Source organism: Rhinatrema bivittatum, chromosome 3 (assembly GCF_901001135.1).
Source record: "Rhinatrema bivittatum chromosome 3, aRhiBiv1.1, whole genome shotgun sequence".
NCBI classification, from domain to species: Eukaryota; Metazoa; Chordata; class Amphibia; order Gymnophiona; family Rhinatrematidae; genus Rhinatrema; species Rhinatrema bivittatum.
This window is the reverse complement of record NC_042617.1, coordinates 85534732-85561253: the sequence shown is the minus strand read 5'-3', so window position 1 is coordinate 85561253 and position 26522 is coordinate 85534732.

The window sequence follows — 26522 nt, the reverse complement described above, 5'->3', positions numbered from 1 at the left end:
TTGCATCGCCCCGAGGAGGATCCAAGCCTGCTTCATCGCCCCAAGAGGGGGCCGAGCCTGCTTCATCGCCCCGAGAGGGGTCCGAACCTGCTTCATCGCCCCGAGAGGGGTCCGAGCCTGCTACAATGCCCCGAGAGGGGTCCGAACCTGCTACAATGCCCCGAGAGGGGTCCGAGCCTGCTTCATCGCCCCGAGAGGGGTCCGAGCCTGCTACAACGCCCGGAGAGGTGTTCGAGCCTGCTTCATCGCCCCGAGAGGGGTCCGAACCTGCTACAACACCCCGAGAGGGGTCCGAACCTGCTACAACGCCCGGAGTGGTGTTCGAGCCTGCTTCAACGCCCCGAGAGGGGTCCGAGCCTGCTTCAACGCCCCGAGAGGGGACCGAACCTGCTACAACGCCCCGAGAGGGGTCCGAACCTGCTACAACGCCCGGAGTGGCGTTCGAGCCTGCTTCAACGCCCCGAGAGGGGTCCGAGCCTGCTTCAACGCCCCGAGAGGGGTCCGAGCCTGCTACAACGCCCGGAGAGGGGTCCAAACCTGCTACAACGCCCGGAGAGGTGTTCGAGCCTGCTTCATCACCCCGAGAGGGGTCCGAACCTGCTACCACGCCCCGAGAGGGGTCCGAACCTGCTACAACGCCCGGAGAGGTGTTCGAGCCTGCTTCATTGCCCCGAGAGGGGTCCGAGCCTGTTACTACGCCCCGAGAGGGGTCCGAGCCTGCTTCATCGCCCCGAGAGGGGTCCGAACCTGCTACCACGCCCCGAGAGGGGTCCGAACCTGCTACAACGCCCGGAGAGGTGTTCGAGCCTGCTTCATTGCCCCGAGAGGGGTCCAAGCCTGCTACAACGCCCCGAGAGGGGTCCGAGCCTGTTACTACGACCCGAGAGGGGTCCGAGCCTGCTACAACGTCCCGAGAGGGGTCCGAGCCTGCTTCATCACCCCGAGAGGGGTCCGAGCCTGTTACAACGCCCCGAGAGGGGTCCGAGCCTTTTACTACGCCCCGAGAGGGGTCTGAGCCTGCTTCATCGCCCCGAGAGGGGTCCGAGCCTGCTTCATCGCCCCGAGAGGGGTCCGAACCTGCTACAACTCCCCGAGAGAGGTCCGAACCTGCTACAACGCCCGGAGTGGTATTCAAGCCTGCTTCATCGCCCCGAGAGGGGTCCGAGCCTGCTTCAACGCCCCGAGAGGGGTCCGAACCTGCTACAACGCCCGGAGAGGTGTTCGAGCCTGCTTCATCGCCCCAAGAGGGGTCCGAACCTGCTACAACGCCCGGAGAGGTGTTCGAGCCTGTTACTACGCCCCGAGAGGGGTCCGAGCCTGCTTCAACGCCCGAGAGGGGTCCGAACCTGCTACAACGCCCGGAGAGGTGTTCGAGCCTGCTTCATCGCCCCGAGAGGGGTCCGAGCCTGCTACAACGCCCCAAGAGAGGTCCGAGCCTGCTACAATGCCCCGAGAGGTGTTCGAGCCTGCTTCATCGCCCCGAGAGGGGTCCGAGCCTGCTTCATCGCCCCGAGAGGGGTCCGAACATGCTACAACGCCCGGAGAGGTGTTCGAGCCTGCTTCATCGCCCGAGAGGGGTCCGAGCCTGCTTCAACGCCCGGAGAGGTGTTCGAGCCTGCTTCAACGCCCGGAGAGGGGTCCGAGCCTGTTACTACGCCCCGAGAGGGGTCCAAGCCTGTTACATCGCCCCGAGAGGGGTCCGAACCTGCTACAATGCCCCGAGAGGTGTTCGAGCCTGCTTCATCACCCCGAGAGGTGTTCGAGCCTGCCTCATCGCCCCGAGAGGGGTCCGAACCTGCTACAATGCCCGGAGAGGTGTTCGAGCCTGCTTCATCGCCCCGAGAGGGGTCCGAGCCTGCTACAACGCCCCAAGAGGGGTCCGAGCCTGCTACAACGCCCGGAGAGGTGTTCGAGCCTGCTACAACGTCCGGAGAGGGGTCCGAGCCTACTACAACGCCCGGAGAGGTGTTCCAGCCTGCTGTTTCATCCCGAGAGGGGCCCGAGCCTGCTGCACTACCCCGAGAAGAGCCTGCTAAACCGGTCCTGCTGCCACCCCCGGAGGGGCTCAAACCGGTACCACTAACAGACTTTCCGACTCAGCCATCTGAGCCTGTTGAATTGCTCCAGCTGTTGTTGCCCTCAGAGGGGCCAGATTTCATCTTTGAGTACCCCCTGCTAAGATGGGACCCAGGAGGAGGGGGAGGCCTTGAGGAGGGGGTACTGTTACAGTTTTGGCTGCAGTGCAACCGCCTCACCACAAGGGGTCCCTCTAGTGCTGGCTTTCCGGACAGGCCCAGTCCATCTCCTCTGTCCACTCTGTGCTCTGGGTGTGTCCTTATAACCCTGCCTGACAGTTGCCTCGGTGCTTCGGCATCGAGCTCTCCTGGGCTCCCTGCTCTTGCCCTGCGCGGCCTTCGGGCCTTTCCTTGCCTTGCCCTGCGCGGCCTTCGGGCCTTTCCTTGCCTTGCCCTGCGCGGCCTTCGGGCCTTTTCCTTGCCTTGCCTTGTGTGGCCTACAGGCCTTCTGACCTGCCTTGCTCTGCTTACGGTGTGTGGCCTACGGGCCTTCTGTGTATGTGTGGCCTATGGGCCTTCTGACCTGCCTTGCTCTGCTTACGGTGTGTGGCCTACGGGCCTTCTGTGTATGTGTGGCCTACGGGCCTTCTGACCTGCCTTGCTCTGCTTACGGTGTGTGTGTGGCCTACGGGCCTTCTCTGTGTATGTGTGGCCTACGGGCCTTCTGACCTGCCTTGCTCTGCTTACGGTGTGCGTGTGGCCTACGGGCCTTCTGTGTGTGCGTGTGGCCTACGGGCCTTCTGTGTGTGCGTGTGGCCTACGGGCCTTCTGACCTGCCTTGCCCTGCTTACTGTGCCCTGACCCAGCCTGAACCTAGGCACTGCTATCTGCCACCTGCCCTGACCCAGCCTGAACCTAGACACTGCTTTCTGCCGCCTGCCCTGACCCAGCCTGAACCTAGACACTGATATCTGCCGCCTGCCCTGACCCAGCCTGAACCTAGACACTGCTTTCTGCCGCCTGCCCTGACCCAGCCTGGACCCAGACACTGCTATCTGCCGCCTGCCCTGACCCAGCCTGGACCCAGACCCTGTATCAGCCATTCTTGTCTCTCTCAACCTGGAGCCACCCTTCTGGGTGGTGTTCACGACTCCTGACCGGAGCCCAGTCGTAACATGATATTGGCACTGAAGGCACAATCCTCAAATTATTTTAGTCTTTCTTGATCAGCAGGACCCAATCCATATCATGGACAAAAAAATCATCCTTACCCAAAGACCTCACATCTAGAATACCTCAGTATTCAGTGCTTTCCCTGATTCTTTTCAACATTTATATTTGTCCAATCTATGACATCATCCAGTCCTTCAACACTGAAAGCTACCTTTTTTGCTGATGACATCCAATTATTCATCAAGATAGGATCAAACCAAATCTTTTCCATTATTAATCTTAACAACTGTTTTACAGCAGTAGTCTAATGGCTCAACAACCAGAAATTCAAATTTAACTCTTCCAATCAGATCATGAAATTGCAGAATTAACCCCACCTGACTAATTGACACTTCTTCCTCTGAACTAGGTGCCTACCTTTTCCAATGTAACTACACTATAGTATCTTGCATTACCTTGGCTCTCTAAGCTTCCAGTAGAACTGAAAGATTACCATACTTTATCCCACTCCTTAGATGACCACTACAATCCTGCTCTCAGCTCTAATCATATCTTACATAGCCCTCTCCTCAATATGACCCACTTCATGTTTCTTTATACTTATTGTAAATTAAGACTCAAATGTAACAGGAATTTAATAATAAAATTGATTGTAATCCACCTTGAGACTAATTTGATAAATGCAGAATATTAAATGTTTATCTATATAAATAGAAATGTAAATGTTCGTTTGTTCAAAATCTTAAATCTCCAAAAGTTCTTCACCGATTGCTTAGAAATGTTGACACAACGTTGCATTCGAATACACGCATGTTTTTATATACCTATATTATATAGATGTCACACCTGTGACAGGTAAAAACATGCTTTTTTGGAAAAACCGCACCATCTGTTGGACGTACAAGCAACACACGCTATCTACAATATGAATGGGCTCTGACCCATGGCCTGCAAATGCGCAGTAGAGAGCAGCTCTACCATTCATGTGTGGACCATTGAGCTCTGCACTACGTGCTGGGTATCACAGAGGGGAGGAAGAAAGGGCAGATGAGTCGCCGCTCCGAGAAATGGCTCAGCCCGTTCCTCCCCCGCTGGGGAAGGGGGGAGGGAGTAGGGACTGCCAGACAGTTACACACAGGAGGAGGAAAGGGTAGAAGAGTCGCCGAGCCAGTCCATCCACCGCCGGGCAAGGGCGGGAGGGAGTTGGGATGGCTGGAGCAGAGCAAATGCAGTAGAAAGCGGCTGTGAAGAGATCACTAGCAGCTGCAGCCTGCAGCAGCCAAAGCGCAAAGAGCTGAACAGAGAACAGCTCGCCCTCCTCCCCCACCCTCTGAGTCCCACAGATAAGGAGAAGCCAAGTAAATATTCAGCAACTGCGGGGGGGGGGGGGTAAGGCAGTGGTTTCAGCCCACCAGTGGGTCTCAGCCGCCACGGGAAGACTTTACATGGGCATCGCTCCACCCCCACTCCCAGCAAAGCACCTTGACGAAAGTGAAAGCCAGAGCCCTGCTCCCTCCTCCCTCTCAAGCCCCCGATCGGATTTCTTAAAGGCACAGGTCTGCCAGAAAGAGCAAAGTAAGCTAGGCAATGTGTCCCAAATCTGTTGCAGTGCCTGCCACCTGCCCTTTGCGAGGGGGGGGGGGGAACGGAGTGTTTTCCTCTCTCTCCCAGACACAACTGGCATGGGAACTTTGCAAGTTCTTGTGAGTGCAGAGCAAAGACTTAGGTGGGGAAGGGACAAAAATCCCGCCCATTTTAACTGTGTGAGAGAGAAGTGTGGTAATGTGCGCTGAAGGCGAGTGCGAGTGCCAGAGAGAAAGGGAGACTACGTGAGGGATTGTGTATGTGTGTGAGAGGGATTGGGCGGGCGTGTATGAGGGACAGAGGGAGAGTGTATGTGCAGAGAGAGAGAGAGAGGAAGCCTATGTAGGGGGCTGTATGAGAGAGAGATTCTCTACCCCCCCCCCCCAGCTCTCCACTTATAGGTTACAGTGGAAGGGGTTGAGTGTCGAGGGGAATGGGAGAGCAAAGGATTTGGGGCCTGTAAGGATAGAGTGAAAGGGGTCTGAGCCTGTCCCTCCACCACTGGGGAAGGGGGGAGGGAGTTGGGATGGCAGGACCATTACGCCTCGCGAGATCCCCCTCGGCCATCACTGCAGCTCCTACCACCGCCGCCGCCTCTGGCCCTTCATGGTGCTGGGGGGGGGGGGGGAAGCGGAGCAGAGCAAAGACGTAGGAGGAGAGGGGACAAAAATCTCGCCCGTTTTAATGGGCTTAACGGCTTGGACTAAATATTTTACGATTCCATTTCAATGTTTCCGATTGTATTGTTAAATTGAATTTTCATAGATTTCAATTTATTTTCATTTTGATTTAATTATTTCGTGTGACATTGCGTTGGAATTGAGCTGTGTCATTTACCATACCATTCATTTAGTGAGTATAGTTTATGTTTTTTCTTTTTTCATTCTTTTTCATTTTTAGAATTATGCGGTTTACATCTAGACATGGATTGCTTCTCACATGGACAATTATATGTTGCGTGTTCTAGAGTCGGCAAACCAGACAATCTCTATATCTGCACAGACAATGGAACAACAAAAAATATTGTATACCCACAAGCATTGTGAAATTAATCATATTCGAAACATGCGATTTCTCTTTTCTTTCTTTTCCATTTAACTAGACTGAGCCACAGCAACGCATGGCCGGGTACAGCTAGTAAATAAATAAATATTATAAGCTCTTTTGCAAGTCTACTTTTCTGCCTCCATTGTTGTTAAATGACTTTTGTTTATGTTATTTCAATCTCAGTTAATGTTATAATGTAAAATAATACGACCCTTGTCATACTATTCCAGTTGTAATGTGAATGATGTGATGTACTCCAAGGAATGTCGGTATATAAAAGCAAATAAATAAAATAAATAAATAAATTGTGGGGGCTTATTTATTTTTCTGATTATCTGAGTAAATCTGGATCACATATTGATAGACCTAAACTTACATGGAGGAGATTCAACTAACCCTAACAAATATAAAACATGCACAAAACAATATATATCACATATAAATATTCAAACATTTTCAGGTAGAACAGGTCTGAAAGTGACTATGAAAGTAGCAATGCTTTTTGAAGGCTAATTATAAAAGGATATAACAAGTATTTCTTATGTGCTGAGATTTAAGTGGTTTTTAGTGCCTCACTCAACAGAGCTCCACAATGCAACTCATGAAAACAGGAAATGATAGCTTGCATTATGAAGCTGTATGTGCCTGAAAAGAAATTGAATGATTGACTCACACACAGTATAATTTGCACTTTTTTCTACAAAAGAAAACTGTGTTTTAGTATAGTTTATAAAATGTGAAACATTTAAATTGTTGTTTCAGAAGCTTAAATACGGTATGCATTGCGTTGCTGTTTTAAGATTTTAGCAATTAATGCCTTGCCTCTGCTAGTGTATTGTAGTAAGGCATTCCTTTATGAAGTGTTTGAAGGACTGTGTTTGTCATAGTAAAGTGGAATATCATACTGAACTAACTGGCCCATGGTTTGAACTGCTGAAATGATCTTCTGTAGGTAGCTTTACTAGAAAGTGAAAAATGTGATTTTTTTTTCCTAAATATGAAATATAAATAGTGATAATTTTAATTCTGCAATTGTACGCATCCATACCCAAAAATATGAAAAAAGGAACAATCGGTTCTCTTGTTTTGTATGTTTCTCTTGAGCCTAGAACACTGCCCAATCTGTAATGTGCAATTACAGATAATATAATTAACCCCTGCTGATCACAGAACAATCAGGAAGGGGAATGGAAAAAAATAAGTATTAAAAATGTTTTGCTCCTAAAGATGATTTTTTTTTTACTGTTTAATAGCACAGTTGCATAATTTTGTGCTAAAATGACAAATAATGTGCACTATTCAATTTAGCCCAGATTTTAAAAGGGCTACGCACCGTAAATTTCGGGGTTTGTGCGCATTTTAAAATGGGCCTGGCCACACGCAGAAGTGCCAGCCAAGGGAAAAGGTGTGGCCCAGGGGACATAGTCTGGGCGGGGAGGGGTGGGGGGATGGCCTGGTACAGCACCATTAGCTGCTGTCCCAGGGAAGCATGCACCTACAGCTGGCCAGCACGCGCAGATTACTTCTGCTTCGTAGGAGCAGTAAGCATTAAAATAAAAAAATTAAGGATAGTTAGGGTAGGTTTAGGGGGCTTGGAGGGGAGGGGAAGAGGGAGGAAGGATAGAGTTTAGTGTAGGAATGTTCCCTCCCAGTCTGCTCCTTAATTGCAGCAGACTGGGAGGGAACTGGGGGGAGGCCCGATTGCATTGCTGGCGCATTGCTTTGTAAATACACCCCCTGTGCACGTGAGTCTCGGGCTGCCCGTACATGTGCATGGCCATCGGATTTTATAACATGGACGTGCTGGCGCGTGCATGTTAATAAAATCGGTGCATCCATGTGCATGCGTGCGCTCCTTTTAAAATCGACCCCTAAGTGCATATTTGCCATTTTAGCACATGTTATTTAGCTATTGTGAACTTCAGTATAAAATCAATGCAAAATTTGGTAATTAACTGCATAATGATGTAAATCAGCTCAGTATAGTTGTATAGTAAACTAATATGTTAAATGCATAACAAATTAAACATGCCATTATCGCAAGAAACAATTATACCTCAGAGAGGTGATGTAACAAAAATATTATTGCATGAATTTTGCCACATGCAAATTATCACCAATGTCATTACATATGATTAACATGGGCCATTATCAAACATTAAATAACACATGATTGAGGAATGAGGACATCATCATCCCCGTGTTGTGCTCCAGTGCAATGGTTGCAGGCCCGCCCCAGTATTTGACGTCAGAGGGAGGTCCTGTGAGTCATAAAAGAAGGCGCCCAGGGTGGCATCACCTCTGGCGCGCCAAGGCCATGCACCTCTAGGGCTGTTTTTCAGCAGGGGGTTTTTCTACTGATTCTGAGCAGCTGATTGCTTCCTTTACTTTCTCCTTCATGATGGTGAAAAGAAGAGGTCGGGTTCATTCTGCTTTCACTTCCTCTACTTCAACTCATTATTTGGATCTGTCAATTAGCTTCTTTCAGGTGCATCACTCATTGTGAAGACTGAAAGGGAGTCATCACTCATCAGTGGCTCTGCCAGAGCTTGAGACAACTGTAAGCCCCAATGATTGTCTTCATCCTCCATTGTTGAAGGTCTTAGGAACAGTGAAGAGTCTGGGTTGGTCTCTGCAGCTGGGGTTTGTATTTGTCTTCCGATTGTGGTGGCTGTTTCCTTCTCTCCTGCTTAGTCTGAAGACCCTTGGAAATCCAGCCTAGAAAGGCCTACCACGATTACTTTGGGGGCTGTGTGGTGGCTATCCTATTTCTTGAGAAGACTGTGAGTAAAAGAATTGATGAGATTTCTTCTTCAGTTGGACTTGTTAAAGGTCTGTTAGCTGTGGTTGAAAATGTTTCCATGGAACATGCTGAAGGAATTAATGCTTTAGAAACTCAGATCTCTTAATTTCAAGAATTTAAAGTTGTTGCTATCAAAAATAGTAATGTAATCCATCGAAGATTGGAAAATTTGGAAAATAGTTCCAGATTGCTTAATTTAAGTATTCTTAATTTTCCCAAGACTCCCTTATTTCTTTCTTTGAATTGTTTAATAGATATTTAAAGGAGAGCCTCAGTACTTCATAGGACTCTCTTCCTGTTCCTTCTAAGCTTTACTTTCCTATTAAATGGGGGAGGAAAAGAGGGAGGAGCTGAGGTTTCCCACTTAGTTCAACCTGAGAGTGTAGATCTTTCAAATTTCTTAGACCAATCTACAGGTAAAATTCAGGATAATGCTACATTGATTGTTTGCTCTTCTGAAAAAGATAATAATCTTATTATGTGACTCTTCTTATCTCACAGAAATATTTCCTATATGGGTCAAAAGGTCAGGATATTTCTGGATGTATCTTGATAGTCACCAATTTGGAGGAAGGCTTTCCTCCAGCTTAGGGAAATGGTAATTGCAGATGGTGGTTCTTTCTCTTTAAAATACCTGGCTAAATGTATGGTTAAGTTTCTTAATAATAGTATGTCTTTTTTGAAGTTAGTCATTTGAAAGCTTTTCTAGAAAATAGGATGGCTAAATCTCCAGAGTCTCGTGGTATTTTCCACCTTTGAGGAAAATACCATGGCTTGGTATATGACCTCCCCCCTCTTCCCTCTACCCCCAAGTGTGGTCCTGTTCCTTTAGTGGCTCCTGATGAAAGAAACACAACTCTTTCAGATCCATTCCTGCATAGGCCGAGATTGCCTGAAAAGAGAAAGCTACATTGCTGAATTATTGGAGCTTGGACTCTTCCTTCTTTGTCTGATCTCTAGTGGATGGGTGGCATTGGAACAGGTATACTGTGCATATATATTTATGCAACTATAGACATTGCTAGCCTGCCATAGCTGTTTAAACAGCTAGCATTCCTGAAGGCAAAGCTGTTAATGTAAACAGATCATTAGAGAAAGAGAAGTTAGTAAAAAATAAAATATTCCTCAGATTAGACAACCAATATCTATTCTGAGGAGTAGTTTTTTTTTTGTTTTTTTTTTTTTACTAAGGAGGAGTTGTTGTCTAAGTGAAGGCTAATGATTAATAGCAAAGTTTATTTTCTGTAAATTGTTGTAAAAGAATTAATTTATGTGTGAACTCAGTACTGATAGGGTAGGTTTATCCTGCCTTGCCCTAATGCCATTGGTAAGTGAATCTCTACAGAGAATCTCATTCCCAAAGTCATCATGATCGTGATCACAAGATCATAATCTCTCTATAATACTGACAGCAAACCTGTCCCCTTCCTAAGGAAAAAAAATAAAATAACTGCAACAGGAAAAGCTGATGTACTTGTACTAGAAATAGCAGCATTAGTTAAAGAACAAAAAGTCTTTAAAGTGGCCAAAAGTGGGAAGAAAATAGTTTCTGATTTTGCAGCTAAGGTACCATTGTTCCTTACTTCAGCCTCTTTTTTTCCTCATCTAATCATTCTGTTTCTGCAATGAAGCATGAAACAGAGAGATGCAGATCTCAGAAGCTGAGAATAAAGAACAGCTAGTTCCTTTTGTAGCAACAAGTGCATCTGAGCAAGTCAAGGGAGCAACTAAATATGGCAAAAAGAAATGGGACTTTTCTCCTTCTGGATCTGCAGAAGTATATATTGATAATGAGGATATTAATGATCATTGTGAGGACATGGCTAATCTGACTGGCAACAATATTAGGTCAAGCAGTGATGCGCAAGATGCAATACTTCTTGAATGCAGGAGGATTTTAGCATTGACCCCCAATAACTTATGTCTCATTTGCTTAAGTGAGTGAATGATGTAAAATAGAAAATTACTTTGTAGGTAGGGATCATCAGGTCAGTTTAGTAAACAGATGTGAGAATGTAATATAACCAGGGCCAATAAATAATAAAATAAAAAAAATACACACACACACACACACATACATGAGAGGAGTCAATAAACAAGGTCATTTTTTGTTTAACATTGTAACAGTTTAAAGTCACTTTATTTAATGGGCAGATGTGTGGGTGCTGCAAATAACGGGCACTCGAGGCACCCGGCTGAGGCCAACCCCCTCACCCAGAGCACCAGCGATCCAGTATTTACTTTACCTTTGATACAAAGTAAACCCACTGTCCATTTGCAACTCCAGTAGGTGCAGAGGTCAATCAAAGTCCCTAATGACATTTGCTGGATATTCAATCCGGGGGGGGGGGGGGGGGGGGGAGAGATATGTTCATCAGCTGATTGCTGATAAAATCACATTTGTTGCCAGGGTGCTGCCCCTTACCCAGCAAACAAATGCACTTGGAAAGACCAAAAGTGAGAAAAGTACACTCACTACCTAACCTTCTCCTGTGCGGTGACTACCCTGGCTGGTATGTTGTCCCAACAGGGAGGCAGCCCATATGATACTGAGCAGTTTCCGTGAGGGTTTCATCGAGGTGTATACCGGCCATAGGCACATTGCGGATGTTGCTCATGCATCATTTGTGCCTTGAATGGCCAGTGTGATTCGAGAGAAGCTGGCAGGAGAGGTACAGCTGGGATTCTTTGGCACATTTGAGAAGCCACTATTTGAGTCCTTCATTTTATCTTCTTTGGCCTTGGTGCCAAAGAAGGATCTTGGCAAGTATAGGCTCATTCAGAACTTGTCCTTCCGTGAATGATTTTATCCCCATGGAATTCTGCTCAGTTTAATATGCACCCTTCAATGATGCGCTGCGGCTACTCAGGGCATGTGTTCAGGGTGTGCTGAGGGTGTGCTGATGGCAAAGGCAGACATAGTCTGCCTTCTGGATGTTGCCAGTTCATCCAACAGCTTCTCATTGCTAGGTTTCCGTTTTGAAGCGTCAAGTATCTGCCAATGGGATGCTCAGTATCCTGCTCTTACTTTGAAACATTGAACTTGTTTTGGCACTGGGCAGCAGGTGATGCCAGCAATCTTTGATCTATAAGTGCTTTACTTAGGCAACTTCCTCTTCATTGGAAGAGGGGGCACGGTAGAATGTGCAACGCTATTTGACACATTCCGAGAGCTAGTGCACATGTTTAGCATTCCATTGGCAGATGACAAGTCACAAAGCCCTGGGCATGTCCTCACTTTTCTCGAGATAGAGTTGGACTCCATACACATGGAGTCCAGATTTCCCTGGAACAAAATGGCTAAACTAGTGAACTTGGTGGTTGGTATTGGAAGAAGTAAAGTCACGCTAAGGAACATGAGATACTTGATTGGATGCTTTGCATTTGCCAAGTGAGTCCTCCCAATGGGCAGTGTGTTCCTGCGCCACCTGATTCAGGTGACAGAAGGACGATCTTTAGTTTACTACCACCCATGAGTTAGCAAACCTCTAAGGGACACTGGCGCTGTGGGGATACTTCCTCAAGGATTTCAATAGTGAATCCATGGGCTTCTTCAGGCAGTCTTCAATATAGACTTATAGCTGCATTTGGATGCTTCAGGAGGCATTGGATTTGGCATGTTGGCTAAATGAGTGGGTAGGCAAAGGATTGACCTGAAACATCACCTTCCTTGAGCTCTTCCCCATTGTGGTAGTGATTCACATATGGGGGTGAAGTTTCTGCAATCCAAACATGTGGTCTTTTGGTGCGACAACGCAGTGGTTTTACACTCGATTAACAAGCAGTCATCCAAATGTTTCCTGGTATTGGAGTTGTTGAGAAAATTTGTGCTGTGTTGCTTGCATTTGAATATTGTGGCATGAGTGAAGCATGTTTCTGGAGCTAACAATGAGATTACAGACTCTCTTTCTAATTGCAAGCAGATCCACATTTCCCAATGTGGATTTGATCGGACAAGAGGTACCCACACACCTGTGATTCTTCGGAAGCAAAGTACATAAGAAATGTTGTGATGATCACTTGCCCCATCCACTTGGAGCATGTACGTCCAGAACTACTGTAAACTGCCTTTAGAGATGGGATCCCCTCCTGTTTTTTGGTGTCCTTAGCTAAGAATTCAATGCAGGGAGTTCCCTGATGTTGTCCAAAATGGGTCACTGCCAGACGTCCCCCTCTCTTACCAGGTTTACATAAAAAAAGGGAACAAAACCCATCCGATCAAATATTCCGGTAGTAGGAAGGGAGAGCAGATATAGAGAAAGGGAAAGAGTATCTGTGTGTCAATGATAGAAATTAAATTAATTTTTGATACCAGATATTCTGTCAAATATCAATTATTTTTATTATGCAACTTAAACGTTTCTAATGCTTAACCTTTTCACTTATCTTTTTCAGAACCAGTTCTTACCAAGCTACAGCTGTGAAATTATTAAAGAAGTACAATTTTTCTATTTTTTATCAACAATTACATTCTTAATTACTACTAGTGTTTTAATTAAGAATCGAGTCTTTGTGTATACTTTTTTTTCACCTATCTACAAGTTTCTTTCTCTGGAATGTCACTCAGGTAGTGTCATATTTTTCTATACTTTCTTTCTTTAATGTTACTATCTTGTCTCTTCGTTCTGCCTTTTACTTTATGTATTTTTTCTCTCTTTGCATTTACTTGGCTCTGTTTTTATTTCCTTTCTGTTCTGAGATACTTTCCTCTAAGCTGTGTGATGATGAGGTGGTGTGTGTCACTTCTTTCTTTCTCTTCCTCTTTTCTCCCTGGCTTGATGCTTCCTCCATTACTTTCTTCTTTTGCTACTACTCTATGCTAAAACAAACACAAAAAGAGAGACTATCTCCCTAATACTGACCTGCAAGCTAAAATCTGTGTGTTCCCTAAGGTGGTATGTCCAAGATGTCTTATTGGAAACTGAAACTAACTAAGGGCCTCATTTTCCAGAGGGATCGCACGCGACAAGGGACGTTTCACATGCAAAAAGTCCCTTATCGCATGCGATACCAAAATGGGGGCGGAGTCGGCCCTGGAAGAGGAGGAGTCGGGGCGTCACTGGGACCGACTCCGTGAAGACGCCGCAGACGATGAAAAGGTAAGGCCCCTTTCGCGTCCGAGTTCGCACCCAATAGCTATACCTTCTATGGTGGCACTATTGGGTGCGAAACCGGCAGCAATTGCACCGTGACGGTGCGATCGCTGCCGGCTAGCGCAGGCCCTCCCCCTGTTTCAGCCCCCCGCCCCTCATTACCTAAAGTATCGCAAGCCTGCGATACTTTAGAAAATGAGGCCCTAAATGGGAAAACAAAGAATAATTATATTTTCCCTATCTAAAGACAAGGGTACAATTGTCTTTAGATAGACAATTGTTGCATTCAATAATGCTCTCAGGTCCTAGATTTCCGAATGACCAACTCTTTCTGCCGCAGCTGATGGGTCTTCCTTTGTACCAATGTCACTTTTCGTTCTTAGTTTATGTTTGTTGCACTCTGATGAGTTCATTCTTACAGTGAAAGCTGTGGCTTGCTAGAAGCACTTCATGCCTGTTACTTAGATTAATTTATAAATAACCTTTCTTTTTTATTTTTAGCAGTCTCCCTTACAATTGCAGTTCACTTTCTATAAGGGCTACTCTGGGAGAATGTTTCTTCTTCTTGCTCTGATAGTCAATGTAGGCACAACTTGACACACCATTGGTGCAATATCTGCTTTCAAACTTTCAGCAGGCAACCTGAGCTGACATTAAAATCCACGAGTTAGCAGTTTTTATCTTCTATTTTTTCTTACCTTGACTGGTACATATTAATTATTAGTTTTCATTCACTCATGCACTCAGACACTACCCTCCCCCCCCTGCCCTTGTCAGCGTCCTTGTGTTTTATGAAATTTATGGGCCTTGGTGATAAGCCTCAGCACCGTGCTCCTGCTCATATCAGATCTCATCAGGCTTCTCCTCCAGTTTCTCACCAGTCTTTTCATCCTAGTGGATCACTGCTCTTGCTGATGTCACTGGAGTGGATCGTCCCTGTCACTAGTTAGTCCATTAAATTGTGTTTAAAGCTTCCAGTTTTTTTTTTAGGTTTACAGATATTACTATATTTTTTATTTTTGCTACTCTTACTTTCGTGGGCTTCTTTTTTTCCAATTTTCCCCTCTTTCTTTGTGCTTTGACCTGCTTACATGATACTGCACCTGCCTTATCACCTGTTGTTAGGAAAGCCATTGCTATGTATCCCAGGATAAGGCTTCTGTCTCTGCTTTGTTTGCCATGGTGGTACTAGTTCCCTTAGGTAGCTCCAGGGCTGACCATGGAGTTTAGGGGTGTTCAGACAATAACAAGTACTTTAAAAGCATCAATTTTCCTATTTATCAGAGTTTTTAAAAACGCTTCTCCCATAGCCAAAATATTTCTCAGACTCACTTATTTTTCCCCCTGCCACCTAGAGCCTTTTAATGACATGAACATTTTTCTTTCAAAAACTATGTTGACAATTTTGCCAATAACTGTATCAAGGCTCTTGGATTCCTTTTTGCTGAACATAATCAATTTTCCCTACTTTCAAGGTGCTTTAAAGTGTTTTTAGCCCCACAGTTGGCCAGGGCTCCATTGGGGCATTTACCCTCCAAAAACTGATTCTAGAGCTGGAGAAGTAGGGTTGGTTGTGTCCGGAATCCTCGTAACTGACAACCCTCTTCATTTTCTCTTTAAATTTAACTTAATTTCTTTATTTTTCACAAAATTGATGGCCCCCCCCTTTACAGCCGTGGATACCCGCTTATGTCATCAGTAATGTCAGTGGGACCGTGGCCTAGCCGGCTTCCCCAAGGCCATCTGACTTCAATTGTCGTGTTTTGTTTTTTTTAAATAACGGCGGTGCTTCAGGGCACTTACCCAATGGCTTGGCACTTACTACAGTAGGATGTGAGGATGCCGGCAGCCACAACGCATCTGCCAGATGATCACGGCCTGCTCCTGCTTCTCCCCTGACTAAGCTGTTCATGCATCTGGGCTCAGAAGAGGAAGCCGCTGCAGTGGCAACTCCCTGAGTTGGCGAGGCTTCTCTCTCACTCATCCGCTCATAGCTGCCACTTCTGTCTCTCCTCTCCAGCAGCTCCCCTGCTGCTCTCCTCATCACTCGCCACAGCACTGTGGCTCTCCAGCGTGGCTTTCTCAGCTCTCACAACTGCAGCCCTACTGCATGGCCTCAGCCTCCGCTCCTGACTGCTTTTGAGACTGTGCCACTAGGGTGAGTGGATTGACCCCCAGGGTGGCGGTTCAATGCCTTCTCTGCCTGACAGCGGCCTGCCTTCAGCATCTACCCCAGCACCCATCTCTCATTATAAATTTCCCTCACAGTCTTTTTTAAAGCCCCAGAACCCAGGAAATTTTTACTTTTATTTATAAATTTTGGGTATCCCTTTACACTACAATAGGGTGACAGCAAGAATGGATGGACAGGCAGCAAGTTCTGGAAGACATGCTGATTAGCTACATTGTCCACGTTAAGCAACAAGTGATATCCAAGAATATGGTTCACTCACACAGCTCGCAGCCCAGGCATTCTTCAGTAAGATGAAAGGTGATCATGAAGGTGTACATTCCTTTGCTATGAAGAAAATTATGCAAGAATGGGCCAGAGAGTCCTTACCCCATGACACCCACAGGCCACTCACTCATGAACTACTGTTGCGGTTATGGTGCATCCTGCCTGATATTACTGTTGATGGCTTTGAGACCACACTGTTCCATGAGGTCTTTTCACTAACATATTTCAGAGCTCTACTTGTGAATGAATTCACAGCTTTAAAGAGTACTGTGGTATTGAGAGGCTTGACAGCTCAGACATTATGATCATTAGTGACAAGCTGGTCTTGTGCACGTGGCAGCCGAAAATGGATCAAGTGGCCCACAAGCAGATCATCATCCCTTCAACAGTCCCTGGCCTGGAGACATGTCCATTCAAGGGTATGATGGGCTATGTGGCCATGTGCCCAGGAGTGGATGGCTTATTCTTGCTTCACCTGGATGTATTGCTCCTAAGTAGGTACCAGTTTGCTGCATTATTCAAAAAGGCACTGGTATCAGCAGGCTTGGACAGCAAAAATGATAAAGGGGATGGAACAGCTTCCCTATGAGGAAAGGCTGAAGAGGTTAGGGCTGTTCAGCTTGGAGAAGAGACGGCTGAGGGGGGATATGATGGAGGTCTTTAAGATCATGAGAGTTCTTGAACGAGTAGATGTGAATCGGTTATTTACACTTTCAAATAATAGAAGGATTAGGGGGCATTCCATGAAGTTAGCAAGTAACACATTTAAGACTAATCGGAGAAAATTCTTTTTCACTCAATGCACAATAAAGCTCTGGAATTTGTTGCCAGAGGATGTGGTTAGTGCAGTTAGTGTAGCTGGGTTCAAAAAAGGTTTGGATAAGTTCTTGGAGGAGAAGTCCATTAGTGGCTATTAATCAATTTTACTTAGGGAATAGCCACTGCTATTAATTGTATCAGTAGCATGGGATCTTCTTAGTGTTTGGGTAATTGCCAGGTTCTTGTGGCCTGGTTTTGGCCTCTGTTGGAAACAGGATGCTGGGCTTGATGGACCCTTGGTCTGACGCAGTATGGCAATTTCTTATGTTCTTATGGTACTCACTCTTTTCTTATTGGTGCCACATCTTGAATTGTTATTGCCAGTCTCCCCAAGGTGGCCATTCAACAACTGTGGCGATAGCAATCCAGAGTATATGCATCTTATATTGATCATAGTGATAGGTCTCCTGCACTAGCATCAAAGACAGAGACTTCTGAAGTCTAATGCTATGCTTCATCCCTTCCAACCACCTCCCACCACACTTGTTCCTTATGGATTATCAGTCATTCATTTATCAGCAATGCTTGCTGACAAGCAACTGGGGGAAAATTTGGCCAGGATCTCAGCCTATCAGGTATGGCGGCATGAGTTGGCAACAATTGGGGCTTTTCCTACAAGCTGAGAAAGCTGTTGCGACCCCACCAGACTTGGTCAATCTAGACCTGGGCGGTAACAATCTGGGGAGGTGCCCTGGCCTTTCTCTGCTGTACAATATAAAAGACTAACTTAGCTGGCTCTTGCAGAATGGCTCAACACGAGAATTTGTTGGTTGGAGATCATACTGCATTATCAGATGATCAAAAGCAGTTGGTGGAAATGCAGACTCATGCCAATCTGAACCGGCAAATTGCCAAAGCTATGCTGTGGATCAGTGGCTGTCACCTATGGTCTGAGTGAGTTGATGTACATTGTTCTGACCTGCTTGCATGAGATGAAATTCATTTATTGAATTTAGGCAATGACTTGTTCCTACAAACAATACAGAAGTCGGATTATTCCAGGGATGTGTGAACCGCAACCTGTTTGGAGGAGGGGAGGGGCATGTTTGGCATGTCCTTTTGTGCGGGCATGCCAAACTCCCTGTGACAAAGTGACCAAATTCAGGATAGAAGGCATAGGGGCAAAGGTTTGGGTCAGGTATGGGTCAGGGAAGTTGTCATTAAGAGAATTGGGGGCTTGGGCCACTACATTTAACAGCTGTGGAAGGGAGAGATGTCAGGCCCAGGGATGGGGCCTTGATGGGTTAGCTGGCTGGATCGTGGCAGAGAACGAGCCCTGGAAGATTTACTGCATGGAGGCTTACTGGGACACCTCCAGGAATGATCCTACCCAGTAAGGCTGAAGGGAGAAAGACCTTGGTGTTCTGCTTGTGCGAACAATGGTGTTCATGCTTGCTTGTTGGCACCTACCCTGTGAGACAGCCTAAGTAGAATGTGCGGACTTGGCACCCAATTAGATTTCCTTGTCAAAGCATCTAATAAATGGCTGTGGCCATTTCCTCCAGTTTGTGTATAATATTATCTTTGTGTTGGTTTATGAGTACAGTATCATAGTTGATTAGGGGGAGCATGGGGGGGGGGGGGGGGCACCCAAGGGTGTCTCAGCTGCTCCCATTATTGTCTCACCTCATATATATCTGGCCATAGTCTTTTTTTTTTTTTTTTGGTACATAATACTCTGTTTAAAATTATCTTGTTCAAAAAATTGCTTTATATACTTCAAATGTTGATGTGTATGGTTAAAAGGAACTGTATGGAATAAATACATAAAAATATAATTTCCTTCATGTGGAGAAAGAAAAAAAATAGTTTGTAGAAATGTATTGGACCCAAGAAATTATGAGATATTAATTTATCAGACAGAATGTATAATATAACATGTTAATTAAGACTTTTTGCTAGTGGCAGAAAAGAGTGAATAATTTCATTAATTTGGAAATAGAAAGAGATATCGTGAGTCCATACCATGCCATGCAGTGTTGTTAATGTTCTAATACAGATGCTTGTTACCTAATGAAATCAAGAACCATGTATTATTAAATTGGTTAGGCATGCATGGAGATTTATTAGAAAAAGATGGGGATTAATTGTGAGTCATTCATTATTACTCTATTTAGAATCTAACCTTATGGTTTTGCTCAGACTAGATAATAAAATATTTATAGTCTATGAAAGAAATTTACGCTATTACAGAATTGGTAAATTGAGCACAAACATGCTTACTTTCCTTTACTAATTAAAGGCTGTACTCCAAACTGATGTTAACTGAGAAAAGCTAACAAAGTCTCAAAAGGTGCAACACCCAAAGTCCAGACAGTACAATAGATAGAAAACAGCTAACAATTCTTTCCAAAACATAAGAAAAAAAAAAAAATAACCTGGACAGGTCTTAAACTCCTTAAGACTCCAATTCCAAAGCAACCCACACTTCCTTCTAATGAACTTATCTTTCTGATTTGCAAAGGAAAAATGTAAAATCCTTTTTGAACTGCTCAAAGTACTCACAAACAGAAGGATGGCCCCCAGACAACTTTTCCCACTTTCTTCTAGCAATTAGAAATTCCCAGGTACACTTCCTGCAGAAAAGGTCTTTCTCTTTACAATCTACTGCTGGAACCCAGGGCCAGATTTAGGCACAGGCAACAAAGACAATTGCTTCAGGTAAAAAAATTCTCAAGACATTCATAAACTGGGAACTCCCTGTTGCTCTTTGATTTCTGGGGGCAAAACCCCCCCACCCCCAGTCTTCTGCCTATGGTTATTACCATCATCTTAAATCTGGCCCTGTTTGAACCCCAGGACAGGAACACAGCTCCTTGCAGCTCTACGCAGCTTCCAAACAAACACCAAGACTACCCTCCTCATTTCCTCATATCAGACTCTCTTCTTGATTGCCTCCCTTATCCCTAGATGTATCATTTTCCTATAAAATTGCTTCTGCAATAAAAAAAAAAAAAAAGGGCATGGTTAGGGTAAATTTCCTGACACCACACAGCTATTTTAGCTGAACACACTATTACATATGAGAGAGAGAGAGAGACTCTTTATAAGTAAAATATTTATACCACTGTAAGAGGGCAACTAGTAACTCAGAGTGAGGTTTTGCTGGTGGGCTATGTTTTGGGGGGCAGTTTTACATGCACAGTCAGAGAGGTACGAACAGTAGACATCAGTGAAGATTTTGTGATTTGGAGTGACGAAAGGTACACAAAGCTGAGATTTGTACATTGTACTCTTGACCTAGCTTTTTGTACCTTTCGTCACTCCAAATCACATAAAATCTTTACTGATGGTAACTGTGCTGTTCATACCTCTGACTGTGCATGTAAAACTGCCCCCCAAAACCTAGCCCACCACCAAAACCTCACCCCGAGTTCTTAAAGTTGCCTAATATGTGTGCCTCCCCAGAGGTGCTCTCTCTCTCTCTCCCTTCCTCCCTCCCTCCTCTCTTCTCTTCCTGTCTGAAACAGAATTTGCCATATTTATCGCAAATCCCATTTTGGGCATAATGCCAGGAGAAAAGGTGTAGTTATTTCCGGTGTTAAATCCCGTGATTGCTTGCATTATGCTATTGCACGCAATGTTAAGCACCCCTGAGTTTCATAAACTCCTCCCACTTGACTAAATCTTTCAAATTTGCATACGCATCTTGCGTTGCATTATTTATCACATGCATTATGGCGTTATCGTTGGTGTTAAGGCCCTAACATGATTTGATGAATGACCCTCTTAGTGCCTTAGTGGAAAGTAATTTTATAGTAGATCACTTTGCCCATTCCTTGTCAGAGAAGAACCAACTTTCCACTCATCTTACAAACTAACTCCTCTTGAACCTTCTATTGTTAGAAGATTTCCTATATTAAATATGGCACATGTAGCTATAGGAGTAGCAGAATACATATTTCCAAATGCAGAAAGAAATACCTCCCTAAGCTCCCATCTATTCCTCTGTAAACATGCCTTATCATTCTAGAAGTGCAAAATTTTCATGAGCAGAGAGGTCAACTGAGCCTTTCTACTTGCTGCCACTGGTGAATATTGCCATAAGGTCTGGAGAAGCTAACTCCTATCTTTACGAGCCACAAAGAAATCTGGTTTCTAGGATATCCACAATGAATATGCATGCGATATATTTATATGCCCTGCCTCCATGGTATTGAAATCTATCTCATGCATGTATTCATTATTTGTGAAGATCTGTTTGTCTTCTATTTGGAGACTATGATCTGCATTTTTCTTTGATTTTCTTTCTTTTAAATTGTGTATATAATTTGTAAATTGCTTAGGCTTTTGTAAGCATTTAATAAATAAATATTTAAATTATGGATATCCTGAAAGCCAGACCTGTTTGAGACTCTTGAAAATTGTAGTTTGCTACCTATGCACTAGGGGAACGTCTGTTGAGAACCTCAGCCGTGGGCAGCCACGGCCGGGTCCCTCCTCACCTGTTGCTCCTCTCCGCATCTCCTCGCTGCCTGCTTCATGCAGCTCTGGGCTGCAATGGGGCCTTCCCGCGGCGTTCTCCCCATGAGGGAGACGCCGCCAACTTCCTGGTCTGGGTTTTGCCCCTTAGGCACGTGCACCGGGCCACAATTTAAAGGGGCCGTGGCGGGAAACCTCGGCCCAGCCCCCAAAGATGATGTCAGATGCCCGGGCTATTTAAGCCCAGCTTGGATCTATCTTCTCTGCCTTGGCAACAGGTCGACTCTCCGAGTAACTAGTTGCTGTCCCTGCATTCTCCAGTTCCTGTGTTCCTGACTCTGTGATCCTGTTCCAGTTCCTGTGTTCCTGACTCCGTGATCCTGTTCCAGCTCCGTTCCTGCCTCCGTGATCCTGCTTCCGCTCCGATCCTGCTCCTGAGTTCCTAGTCCAGCTTCTGCTCCTGCTTTGGCATGATTCCCTGGTTTTGACTTCGGCTTGGCTTCTGGTACTCTCTGTCTGCTGCCTGTCCTGACCTTTGGCTCGTCTTCCAGCTTCACCAGCCTTCAGCCTGCCCCGACCTTCGGCCTGGTTTTCCGTCTTGCACCGCTGCCGCCTGCCACAACCTCTAGACCATCTCCATCTCTCCAACGCTTCTGCCTACCTCAACCCGGACTGTTCACTGGATTCCTCATTGCCAGGAGACCCTCACCTAAGTCCTGCCGGCCCCAGCACCCAAGGGCTCAACCTGCGGGGAATGAGGGCTGATATAGGTGAAGGTCCTGTCTGGTCTCCTGGTCCAGTTCTGCCTTCCAGCTATGAATCTCGCTGTAGGTCTTCCTTCAGCGGATCCATCCAGCACTCTAGCCGGTCCAAGGGTCCACTGTCACAATAACTTCACCATTACAGATGGAGGCACTGGGCAGCAGGACTATGATGTCCTTCCTGCTCATGAAGATTCAGTCATTCTGGAATGATAAAGCATAATTTTTCCACTGGGGGGGGGAGCCTGTTGGGGGATGGAGGAGGGGGTGTGTGTTACTATCTATAGACCCATGTAGTTTCTCTTTGAAATTTAACTACAAAATATGGGGCGGATTTTAAGAGCCCTGCTCTCCTAAATCCACCCAAATCCGGGCGGATTTAGGCGAGCAGGGCCCGGCGTGCCGGTGAGCCTATTTTACATAGGCTCACCGGCGCGCGCAGACCCCGGGACTCGCGTAAGTCCCGGGGTTCTCCGAGGGGGGCGTGTCGGGGGTGTGTCGGGGCGGGCCCGGTCATTGCGGCATTTAGGGGGCGTGTCTGCAGCGTTTTGGGGGCGGGTCCGGGGCGTGGTTACGGCCCGGGGCGGTCCGGGGGCGTAGCTGCGCCCTCCGTACCCGCCCCCAGGTCGCGTCCCGGCGCGCAACCGGCCCGCTGGCGCGCGGGGATTTACGTCTCCCTCTGGGAGGCGTAAATCCCCCGACAAAGGTAAGGGGGGGTTTAGACAGGGCCGGGCGGGTGGGTTAGGTAGGGGAAGGGAGGGGAAGGTGAGGGGAGGGCGTTAGAGGATTCCCTCCAAGGCCGCTCCGATTTCGGAGCGGCCTTGGAGGGAACGGGGGTAGGCTGCGCGGCTCGGCGCGCGCCGGCTATACGTAATTGATAGCCTTGCGCGCGCTGATCCAGGATTTTAGCGGATACGCGCGGCTCCGCGCGTATCTACTAAAATCCCGCGTACTTTTGTTTGCGCCTGGAGCGCCAACAAAAGTACGCCAACGCGCCTTGTTTGAAAATCTACCCCTCTGAGTATTAAATGTATCTGTGTACTTAAATATTGCATGGCTACTCCAAAGTACTCCCAAAGGGAACAGTTTGCTTGTGTTTTTACTATAGCAAGGGAGAAATGGTATGCAATAACAACGAAATATATTTTAGTGAGCAGGTAAACATTTTGGGGTAGATTTTCAAACCGCGCAATTTGGCGTACTTTTGCTGGCGCATCAGGCGCAAGCAAAAGTACGCGGGATTTTAGTAGATACGCGCGTAGCCGCGCGTATCCGCTAAAATCCTGGATCGGCGCGCGCAAGGCTATCAATTCCATATAGCCGGCGCGCGCCGAGCCGCGCGGCCTACCCCCATTCCCTCCGAGGCCCCTCCGAAATCGGAGGGGCCTCGGAGGGAACTTTCTTTTGCCCTCCCCTCACCTTCCCCTCCCTTCCCCTACCTAACCCACCTGCCTGGCCCTGTCTAAACCCCCCCCTTACCTTTGTCGGGGGATTTACGCCTCCCGGAGGGAGACGTAAATCCCCGCGCGCCAGCGGGCCGCTAGCGCGCCGGGACGCGACCTGAGGGCGGGTCAGGAGGGCGAGGCCACGCCCCTGGACCGCCCGGGCCGTAGCCACGCCCCCGGGCCCGCCCCCGGAACGCTCCCGACACGCCCCGAAAACGCCGCGCGGTTCGGGCCCGCCCCCGACACACCCCCCTCAGAAAACCCCGGGACTTACGCGAGTCCCGGGGCTCTGCGCGCGCCGGTAGGCCTATGTAAAATAGGCTCACCGGTGCGCAGGGCCCTGCTCGCCTAAATCTGCCCGGATTTGGGCGGATTTAGGCGAGCAGGGCTCTTAAAATCCGCCCCTTTATGTGTCTGCTAAAACAACTTAATATGTGATGCGTTAAAATGCAATAAATTTTAGTGTGTGCATGGTAAAACATTTCCTTAACAGTGTATCCATGCCATTAGCATTCACATAAACTAAAAAAATGCAATTGGTAAATAGTATAAGAACATCACATAGAATTGAGAAAGCTGACTAGCAAATGCAGACTAAACAGTGCATGTTTATTTTTCCCTTCCGGGCTCTAGTTCATAGCTTCAGAACTGGATCAAAATAAGGCCAGCATATATTTATTTATTTATTTATTTATTTATTTATTTTTATATACCGGAAGTTCCTGTATACAATACATATCACTCCGGTTCACAATTAACAGAGAAAACTATCGCCGGGAAGGTGGTTTACATGGAACATACATGGAACATGGAACATATCGAATAAACTATAATAAAGTACAATCTAATTTAAAACAACTGAAATAAACTTAGGAAATAACTTGGTACATGTAACTGAAGCAAGATGAACATTACATTATTGCTGCAAGGCAAGGCTGGATGTTTGTTCTTATTGCTATTAGCTCTCTGGGAAAGCTTGATGGAATAGCCAAGTTTTGAGTTTCGCCTTGAAAGTAATGTGGCATGGTTCAAGACGGAGGTCTGGTGGTAGTGAGTTCCAGAGAGACGGGCCCGCTGTGGATAGAGCACGTTTTCTCAGCAACGTGGTTGCTCGCCAGTATTGAGGATATAAGTGGGATACCTTCTGGATTCCAGCAGAGCTGAAAAGAGAGTTCCAGGAGGGTACAAACTATTAGGGTAAAAAGTGTTTAATTGGTCTTCAACTGGGACATGCTCAGTTCAGGGCTGGTATGTTATGTGAGCAGCTGCTGTGTGCCACAGAGGAGTGCAAGGTTCAGTACAAAAAGGATGTATATATTAGTGATTTTCCACCTAATGGGTTGTTCATTGTGGTTATATGGAACATTCTAGTGAGAGAGGTTTATTCTGAGTGCAGAGGGCGAGACAGTTAACTATGTGAGTGACAGCCTGGTATAGCCCCTTTGGGTATGGTTTAGAGTAGAATATAAAAGCCTTCTTTACACGTGGGATGGGGGCTTCTCCACAGTATCAGACAACAAGGAAGATTTAGCTGTTACCCCCTCCAGAAGTTTCAGTGTGGGAAATGTAGGAGTCAAATGGGGATACTCTCCAAGTGTCTCAGGAAGCCTGAGAGAGAAATAGAGAGGAGTATAAACCTGAAAAAGTTGTTTAAGCAAAATAGTTTTTCTAGTTGTGGTGGGAAGCAGCAGGACCAAGAAACACTGTGCCTGGCTGGAACTTGCTGTTGCACTTGCTGGCCATGGAAACCCATGGCTGGCCACACTCACCTCTCGACACCACGCTCCCCTCGCACTGCTCAGGAGCAGCCACTGACCTGCGATTAATTCAACCAGTCCCTCAGCTGTCACCAATGCTCCCCCCTCTTCTTCACAGCTCAGAGCTGCTGCCTCCGCCGCTGACTTCCTGCACCTGCTGGCATTCTCTTAGGCTCGCATGCGCACCTCTCTCCTCCTCTTAAAGGGGCCATGGTGGGAAAACCTCCACGGTCCTCCCTTTTGACGTCAACATTTCCCAGCTATTTAAGGCCAGGTCCTTCCCTTGCTCCTAGCCTCTGCAATAGGTCGAATTCCCTGAGAGTAGCTGATTGCTTGACTCCGTGTTCTTGACTTTTGTACTCCCGACTCCGTGCTCCTGACTTCGTACTCTGACCCGTTGGCTCATCTTCCCTTGGATTGATTCTTGGCTTGACTTTCAACCTCCTCCTAGACTTGCTTGATTGCCGCCTGCCCTGACCTTGGCACATTTCCTGGACGTGCTTAAATGCTACCTGCTACCTTTCAGGGTGTCAGCAAAGTGTTCATCAGAATAACTGAAAGTTTTATCCCAATAGGTATCGGCCATGACACAACATCAAATTGCAAATCACACAAAGATACAAGAGTCAAATTGCAGAATCCATACAGGTAAACCACAAAAATTGAGCATTCAAATTGCAATAGAAATTTCTTATAGAGAAACACAAATGGCAATCAAACAAAATAAATTAGTAAGGAACCTTTATAACACGCACTCTGGTGGAAATACTTTCACATTTCTGATGGGTCATGTGTAATCATTTTTCCACTCCCTTTCAATTTTAAATATTTTTTGTATGCAAATAAAAGAGCAACATGTCCCTTAATGTGCATTACTTAACTTCATCAGAAAGCCCATTTTAGTAGAGACCCAATATAAGGTTATGTTTTGAGGCACGGTAGCTCTGGAGGATGTTGAATGGAACTCCTGCTTTTGAATGTTTCTTTCATGTCCTTCTTTGGCAGCTGTCATTTTGACATTTGTTAGCTGTCATTAATTGTAGACGTACAATGATGACGTGTTTACGTTGACATGTGCTGTCTCTATACTTAAAGTATTCCGGGTAGTATTGCCATTTTCCATTAGACTTGGTGCCCTACATACG